Raw genomic sequence first — 9,454 nt, 5'->3', positions numbered from 1 at the left:
CACGCCGCGCCGCGTCGCGTCGCGCCGGGACGCGCCGAGGGTCAAGAAACCCCTCGCGCGTCGTCTTCGCCGATCGCGGAACGGATACGCGAACAGAGGCGATAGGAGAGAGGGCTGTCGTCGGGATGAAACGGGAGACAAACTCAATTTTCGTCGAAAGAAGGTCGCCGAGGCGAGACGCGGCGATGAAGGTCAGCCCGGTGAACGAAGATTTAAACTGATTGATCGAGCAGCCCGCCCCGATGAGAGCGAAGGGTGAAACTCGGTATTCCCCTGAAGAGTGCACGATGGTTTTGCTTTCCATTTAATATGCATTTATATTTGTTGTTCAAATAGAAGCAACGTGTACTAAATAAGAAATAAAATTTTTATCTGCACATAAAGGTCCCAATAACTTTGTCGAGGAAATTCAGAGATATATGTATATTGATTATTATATATACTCGGAAAAAAAAAAACGGTTTTGCTGAAATATGTAAAAATTTAGCTAAATACTGGTGTCTGCAAAAAAATTGAATTTTTTACATAATTATTTTGACAATTGAACCAAATTATTTTCAGATCTGTATCTAATTAAAAATTTAGTTATTTCAGCAAAATTTTTTTCTTTCTATGTACAAATAAATAAATCCTCTCAATGACTTTCTCGAGTAAGCTTCTTGAATTGTTGCCCAAAACAAACAATGTGAATATATATATATATATATAACAATATATATATAACACAAAACTCTTTATTAGATAACCCACAACAATTACTGCACCTGACTCCTATTGCCCTATTTTACCCAATTTCTTTATAATGAGTAAGGAGTCTTTGCGAATCAACTTATGTCTTATATTGTTCCTCCTTTTCTAAAACAGTTATACTTTGTTAGAGAGAGAGAGAGAGAGAGAGAGAGAGAGAGATATCGTATAATCTTATCTATCCTTAAATCGCTTAATTAATGTGCACAACGTAATTTCCTTTCTTCACGCAACGAAAATTTAAAATCATTTCTCTTGTCATACTTCTTACCTTTCACATAATGTATAATATTATCAATAAAAGTTGTTTCAAATTATAATAATAGGGAAAGATCGTTATTTTAATTCACAGTGTGTTTCTCAAAGATAAAAAAAATTTCAAGATTTTATATTTTCACACATTTAAATATTAATTATATTACGAGTACATATTACTTATATATTATATTTTAGGAAAGAGAAAAAAATCTTTTTTTTTCAGATACGAGTATTTCATTAAATTTTTTTCTATTTTAAACATTCTTCTATTTTTAAAGTCTTCAGTTCCGCCTTCTATTTTTAAGCAAATGAATTTCTTTTATCAAGTTTTATTGCAATAGGCCTTGGTAAGCGCCACGCACTGCAACTATAATGATAAATGAGTAAAACAGCTGTGTCTGCGTTGCCAATGATACTTATGAAAGATACACGTGTTTCAACACCGTCGCAGGTAAATGAAGCGACTTTATCTTTTCAAAGCAATGTCTCCATATCGTTACGTAATGAGGAAGAAGAAAAAACGTTCTAGCGCCTGTGACGCCTGGAAAATACAAGAGGTGATTCGAGCTTGCGTTGGTTGTGACGTCAGCTTATCACTCATAAAGTATTTAACGAAAGATAAGAGATTGTTCTACATTTTGTTGGCTTAACTGAGTTTGATTTTAGTCGAAATTTTAGATAACATTTTATTGCGCTGAATATAACAGATACAATCGATGGACAGAATTGATATTAACTCACGACTTATTAATACTTTGTTATCAGTTATCAAAATTACATTTTGTATAATTTTATTTTTACATGGAAAAAACGGTTTTATTGAAGCATTTAAAAATTTAGCTGAATACAAATCTAAAAATAATCGTACTGAATTAAAATAATTATGTACAGCATTTAAATTTACTGCTAGAATGTCAAAATATTTTTTGCAACATTATTCATCATGTTTGAGTTGCCAACATGATTACTTTAATGATTCAATAAAATTATTTTTACATCAGTATTTAGTTAAATTTTTAGATATTTTAGCAAAATCGTTCTTTTCGTGTAGACATACTTATTTCTTTATTTATATATTAGACCAATTTTTATTATCGTCTATTAATATCAATCGACATTTGCCGCAGTTGTATTTATTTGCTTTTGCATGCTCCACATGAAAGAGATGGGAACCATAAATATTTTCCCTCGGCGAATCTAATCGGCGTCTGAATGTATTGATCCTTGAATTTTAACTTTCTTAAGCGAATACACATACTCCGTGGTGTTTGACCGAACAATTATGCCAAGTTTGCGCAAGCGCCGCTTTCAATTAACTGCAATTAAATGTACACCGGGTTGAAAAAGTAATTTTACGTACAAACTAACTTACAGCTAAAATATTAAGTTTTATTACATATTAAAACAATTGACTGATATCGTCGCGTTCGGTAGAACTGCCAGCAGCTTTTATTCGCGTTCGAGCCTATCTTCTTTAAGAGCGATGGCATTGAAGAGTATATCTTTCTTATTGATTCTTCTTTCATATTTGACACAGAGTTAACTCGAAAACTCTAGCATGTAATCTAGCGAACTATCGAAAAAAGATAAAGCACGTCATACATTTTGTACATTAATATAGGAAAGATATAATATCTATAAATTATTGAGATATAATTTTATGCGATCAGACAGATCGACTTTACAATTAATACTGTGATGAAAGAAGAAAATTGGATAAAAATTGAAATAATAATTTACCGACTTCTCAAGAGTTAATTTGAACTTAATCAATTTTTTTTTCAATTACTATCCAATTATTCTACTTAAAAGCGATACGCAAAATCGCGTGGCAAGTCGCACATTACGTGCGTAAGGCCAATTAATAATTAGCCGGTTGTGAATGTCACGTGCACGGGCGCACGAATGTACGTGAATGTCAGTGTGAACACGTGTACTAGCAGGTTTCTCAAGAACCATAATTTCTGCAGAACTCTTCTTTTTCACAGCCATATCGCGCACTCCCATCCCGTTTAACACGGAACGCTAATTTCCCGAAATTATAAAATAAATTGTCGTTTTTATTAGGCGCATGAGGGCAATGCTGGTCCCTCTTCACGCTCCTCATTACTGATGTGTGTGAAAACACATGTCGAAGTAATGTGAACAATTTATACCAATGGTGGTATTTATGCGGCCAATACTTGTTATTAAGGATTATGAAGGAACATTTTCCCCTGATAAATTTCAATTAAACGGCCGCGCGTACGCCATTCGAGGCGAACGAGGTCAGTCGAGCTTTCCACGGATTTTGACGGTTTTAAAGGGATGCTAGCGTCGTCTGTTTTATCTATAAAAATATCTTTTTTGTTACACGAAGGGAGACTGCAGGGATCAAAAGTAATATATAGGTAAGTCATAATACTTACATAAAGAAACGTTATAAACAAAATGTATAAGCGTAAGAAAGAGATAAATAAGTTTATAATATAAATAATTAAAAACTTCTATCTCTTTTTCATGCGTTTGTATTTTGTTTATAACGTTTTTTTATGTAAGTGTTACAACTCGTATATTACTTTTGACGCCTACAGTCGTGTTACTTTTGATCCCAGTCGCCTATATGTTGTATTATTAATAATTAAAGTTCTTTTTCTATGATTAAAATACACATGCTAATGTATCTGGTTCTAATTTATTTTATGACAAAAACTGAAGAAAATAAAGAAATTACTTTCTTATCGATTTTTACTTATCGATTGTTACACTATGTGGTGACATTAGCAACTAAAGTTAATTCATTGAAACATTTACCTCATGGAAAGGTTAAAATGCAGATTATATTCGTGAAATAAAGGCAGAGCTAAATGTGAAATAAATAAATGAGTAAATCAGTTAAAAGATTACTTCTTTTAACAAATATATGTGTGCATACGGTAATGTAGTATGTAGTGATGTGTCGATGTGTCATAAATCATATGGTAAACAATATGGTAAGTCACATAAATCGTATATGTGTAAATCACATTTAATCGATAAAACAATAATCCTGTCAAAGTCTAGCCGTCACGCTAACATCCCCTTAAAGTTAATATCGTGTAATTGATTGGCATTGACTGTTCAGATAAAAATCGCATTGCGAATTTAAATATGCAAAACCGATGTGAGTAACGACGTAGATCTTTACCCATGCCTGACAAGCTATGTATTTATCTCCGTGAACTATACGAATTTTGAAAGCATTATCGAAATTATGAGAGAGGGAGAGAGAGAGAGAGAGAGAGAGAGAGAGAAGCGCGAAGTTCTGACAGTTCTCTTAACCTGGCGTGAGCTAGGTGGTAAAGTACTTAAAAGTACTACCTAAATATAAAGTACTTCATAAGACACAACGGATCTCCCACTAAATAAAAACTGTAAATAAAATATTCAGAATTACAAGAAAATTATGTTTATTAAATGCAAATTGGTAACAATTTTAAACGTTAAAGAGATCAATGTGTCGAGTGTGACATATCCGACCTAGCTTCGTCAATCATTCGGAAAAATTGACTTTTTCAACTCTCTATGATAAGATCGAGGCTTCATTAGTCGAAGCTTATTGTATATTTTCTGAATTTATTTAAAGACAATTAATAGACTTTATTGTATTTTTCCAACTATAAATAGGAAAGTTTACTTTTGTCGTTTACTTTTTATAATAAATGATTTGCTAATGACGTTGCAATTTTGTATAATATTAACCATATCTGACTAAAAGCTAGTGTTGGGAAAATTATTTTTGAAAAATAACTTATTTGTGACGCGTCCATTTGTTAGGTTCCTTTAAAAGTAACGAATCGACGCATCACAATGAGTTATTTTCTTCAATAACGAATAATGATGCATAATGATAATGTATAATCTTGCCTATTCGATTGTCTGTTTGTAAGATTTCTTAGAAACGACCTAACTTCCAAATTTCAACAATAGATTTCAAAGGAATCTATTTGACCTCAGTCAAAGCAGTCTGAGCGAGTTAATTAATTAAAAGTTAACATCAATTTTAACGAAATTCTTCCAATAATTACAGATTATTTGCTGCACTGAAAAAAATTTACTACATCCCAAAAAATATTTTTTAAAACATTTGTAAGTAATTTATTATATCTTAATAAATATTTTTTTGAGTATTTGAATATCTGATCTGAAAAATTTGACATCATTACTTAAAATAGTGAAAATATTATTAAAATTATAAAAATTGCAAAAATTAATGAAATTATTCTAATAAAAAATCTCGAAGTTAACGATCCTACTAATCCTACTTAATTAATTGACTAGATTAATGAAATTAAAAATGATGAATATATACCACGGCAATAAATTACGCAGGGACACAATTTCTGACAAAAGAATTTTCAAATCTTCGATGCGTTTTATTTTCATCTAAATTATCACGAAGACGTTTATGCTCATTGCCGCTAACGGTACGTATTTGTGCGCCATACATATGGAAATCGTCATTTCCCGATGTTAAAATACTTCTCGAGCTGCCGTGAAGCTGTATTCTTAAAATTAAAAGTACCGCTCTTCAGCAGCGCGTGTAAATGATTATGAGCATGCATTCCGCCACACGGCAGCCTCCATCTCTCGTGACGCTCACGCTTACTCCAAACGAGCATGCCACTACATGGTACGAGCACTGTCTTATTAAAGTTAAAGGGTGGTGATCATATACTGCTGCACGTGGCGAGCACCTGCCATTCGCAAGGAGACTTGCCGCGCAAAGAAAGATGGAAGATGTCCGTATATTTCGTCACGAAGAAGAGAGAAGGTGAAGCAAGATGAAGTCGGCGTAAGAAAAGAACAATTAGCGGCAAGGACATCAGTGAATAAAGGGTACGAGACAGTATCACGACGTTGAAAGTCCGAAATGACTGTGCCATTGATCGATATTACTAATCCCGCTATGAACTTGATTGGCAGGACCATTAGCTCGGTTGGTGTTGCTCGATAAGAGTACAGGCGACTCTTTCCCTTCTCCTTTATTCTGCGCAGAAGGGAGAAAGTTGTGCCGGAAGTTCACCCAAGTGCCTTCGCTAAGACTAGACGGCATCGTTAACGATGAACATAAATTCAACCGGTTATCTTCACATGAATCAAATGATAATTAGCATATGTTAGACTCGAGTTGAGTTCGATAAATATAACACTAATCACGCATGTAAAAAGCTGTCTGTATCGAATACAACGGAACTGGCGATTCTGAACGAAGCCACATCACATTCATTGGTTAATAATAGTAATTAACTCTTAGTTGCTCTAATGAGGTCGTCAAACGCGAGAAAACATAATTTTTTTGATAACCATTTTTCGAGCATACAACTTAATGAATTTTTCAATTAATTTAAATTTTATTATTTTTTTTTTTAATATATAAATCGAATTGTGAACAATTAATTTTATAATTCTAGCCAAGATGTCTTGGTAATAAAATTTAAAAAATGCGGTATGTGAAATCCATACACATGATATTTTTCAATAAGAGACCTCCTCCTGAGAGAAAAGGAAGAAAAATGAACTGGTGCAAAAGTTCTGCTAAAATGGAGCCTGCTTTCTTGAGTATGACAGACCAGTGCACAATGAATCGCACAATGAATAATCGTTACATTCTTATTGTTCGCTAATGTTAAACGAAGATGACATTGACCATTTTTCGCACTGTGTCGCACTGTGTCGCTTGCTGGGAAGCATTCAATAATAGATAGCATGTGGTGTAAGGAAACATAGTTACCACATGCGAGAAAAAGGGATTACAATTAGATTTTTCAGCCTCTCTTTACAAAAGAAGAGACTTGCATAAATACAGTGTGCTTCTTATGTTCTTTTGTTAAAAGGAAGAACGAAGACCCTTTTTTTTTACTTAGAAGGCTTTGTTCAGGCATATGTTCAGTCTAGCTATATCATGTATGGTAAAATATTTATTACAATCATCTCCAAGTTTATTCAATATTAAATGAAAAATAACATTTCGATATCTAATTAAAATACGCGTCTCCAATTGAAATATCTCTCACAATTTTGCAAAATTCTTTGATTTTCAACTATTTACAAAGCCGCTATGATGCATTATTAATGAAATATTTTATTAAACTGTTTAGTTTGCGGATATCATACATGACATTACTAGTTTTTATGTTTTTTATAACCTATATGTTCATCTATTATAACCCTCCTCTGCCAAGCGGTTGAATATAAAAAACAATAATCACAACTTTGAAATCTCACTTTCAGGTTCTGATGAGGTCCAGAAGAAATTGACGTCAGAGCGGTCAGAGAGTCCGAGACTGAAAGAACGCGCGGTAGGTCCAGTATTGGTCTCTGTATAAGGATGACCACTCCATCAGAGGCGTCAGAGCAGCTTACGATTGATCATTGTTAATTCCCGTGATCCATGAAGAATATTACATTCGAGGTTTGTACAAAACCATCCTCGTTCTCTTATGCGTGTAATAGGCCGACCGCGTTCGCAAAACCACCGTCGTGAAGGTACTTGACGCGCGGTATCGTAAACTGTGTGACTTTCATCTATCGTGGCGGATCTTCGAGCCATATGGGAGACAAAGTAGTATACGCGATCGGCGGATAGCATCGATGCTTTTTATCGGTTCGACCCGCGAAATTGCCGGCACGCGCAAGGAACTCTTGTCAGTGCTAAACCAGCCGTAAGATCCTCCGTGTTGAAAGCGTTATATGCGGTCTACCTCGAGCCTAAGTCTCTACCTCAGACTTTATCTCCAATACTTTTGCTTTTACTCTCTTGGTTTTACAATCTTGATTCTATCTTCTTTTCTTTGATGCTCGATCGGGCCAGAAAAAGCAGTTGATTCATAATTTCGCAAAAAAAAATATTAAACATATTTCTTATTTATTAATTTAACGCTAATTCTATGCTAAAATCCATATCGGCAATTCCGATTGTAAATACAAGGTTATAATTTACGTTTGTAAATTGTGTACAGGTACAAAAAATATTTATTCTTTGTTGTACTTGCTATAAAAATTATTTGAAAAATATGCAACGAAGAAATTTGACATATGTAATAAATTATACAATCTTTTTGCGTTCGTAACAAAATCATTTTTCTTAGTGTTGTCTCTTCGATGTCTACGCATAACGTTCTATATTATATCTTATATATATACTAACTTCATTGGCTGTATTTATAGAAGACAAATCCGTGATCAGTGATTCTTTAATATAATTACATAGTTCTTGTTTTTAATCTCAATCTAAATATATAAACCAATATTATCGTAATAAAGAATCATTGAATTTTATATTCTGAACGCAGCCATTATTGTCCTTTTTTATGATTTTGTTTCGATTTACTTCATTACTTAATTACACAAGTTGTTATTGTGTTTATGGTTTATATATAATTTCCTTATTTAGAAACCTTTCCTTTCTCTAAGTAATTTTGTTTTAATTCGACTTTATAAATCTTACGATTATTGCATTTAAGACTTATTAAGACTTATTTAAGATTTATTTATTGTAACTTAACTTTCAGTTAAACCATTCATTACTTTTCAGTTATAACCACAAGCTTCCGTTACATATTACTTAGGCTATGATCCACGCTTCGAAGCATTTGTAGCGTCAAGTGGACCGTACCCTTAAATTCATTGCGAAAAATCTCTAACAGTGTAGATATAATAAAGAACTTGTCACACCCACGTGAATATTGAAAAATGGAATAATTACTTTAGTTCTTGCTCCTCTTTTCTAGTTTGTCGTTGTCTATCCAGGATTTTTGTGTTGCGCAATATAAAAAACAAATTTTATACGACGTTCTCGAGGCCGCGAGGACATCGCCGTAGAGAGGCGTCTGACTTAACTCTCATCGTTTCTGATTATTCCGCGATGCGGAGGCAGACGGCCGCCAAGATTCGTGCTCGTTAAGCGTCCGTATTCATATCCCGGGAGGAGAGAAGTATAAACTTCGTGCTGTTCGATTTTTCTCAGTCGAGGACGCAGACCTCGTGTCTTCCCAGCGCGACTGTAGCCGGAGACCTTCAACTGCAGCGTTATGTAGAATAAATGGGTCAAAGTGCCTTCATTCAGAAGATAAAGCTGGTACCATTCCGTTGGATTAAGTGTTCCACCATTACAGTTAATCATTTCTATTATCAAGAATAGACACAAATGTCTGTTTCGTGCGCGCGTTAGTCGATACCGTTAATTAATATCGACGCCAACCTTGCGTCTGAATTTATATCGGCTTCACTGAGACACAATTCACACAGTCTACATAATTAAGAAATATTATGCATTTTATTACTTTAGTTATACAAAAATCCAAAAAAATCATATATTTAAAAAAAATAAATGCAACTTTTAAGAACGTATCAAGTGTTTAATCTCTCTGCAAAAAGTGACTGCAATGGAAATTTATACTCTTCATATAAAAATGAATGTTGTATCAAA

At 33.7% G+C, this 9,454-nt stretch overlaps 1 long non-coding RNA gene across 1 annotated transcript; it reads left to right on the top strand.

Annotated features, from left to right (window-relative positions):
- The first annotated feature begins 3,846 nt into the window (after positions 1 to 3,846).
- On the top strand, positions 3,847 to 8,622 carry LOC108753490. Its single transcript, XR_001939623.1, has 3 exons — positions 3,847 to 3,977; positions 7,258 to 7,438; positions 8,561 to 8,622. It is a non-coding gene; the product is annotated as an uncharacterized LOC108753490 (long non-coding RNA).
- The last annotated feature ends 832 nt before the right edge of the window (positions 8,623 to 9,454 follow it).

This window comes from Trachymyrmex septentrionalis, unplaced genomic scaffold (genome assembly GCF_001594115.1).
Source record: "Trachymyrmex septentrionalis isolate Tsep2-gDNA-1 unplaced genomic scaffold, Tsep1.0 scaffold7, whole genome shotgun sequence".
In the NCBI taxonomy this organism is placed as follows: Eukaryota; Metazoa; Arthropoda; class Insecta; order Hymenoptera; family Formicidae; genus Trachymyrmex; species Trachymyrmex septentrionalis.
Note: the sequence above shows the minus strand (reverse complement) of the source record. Positions and strands in the feature narration are given on the sequence as shown.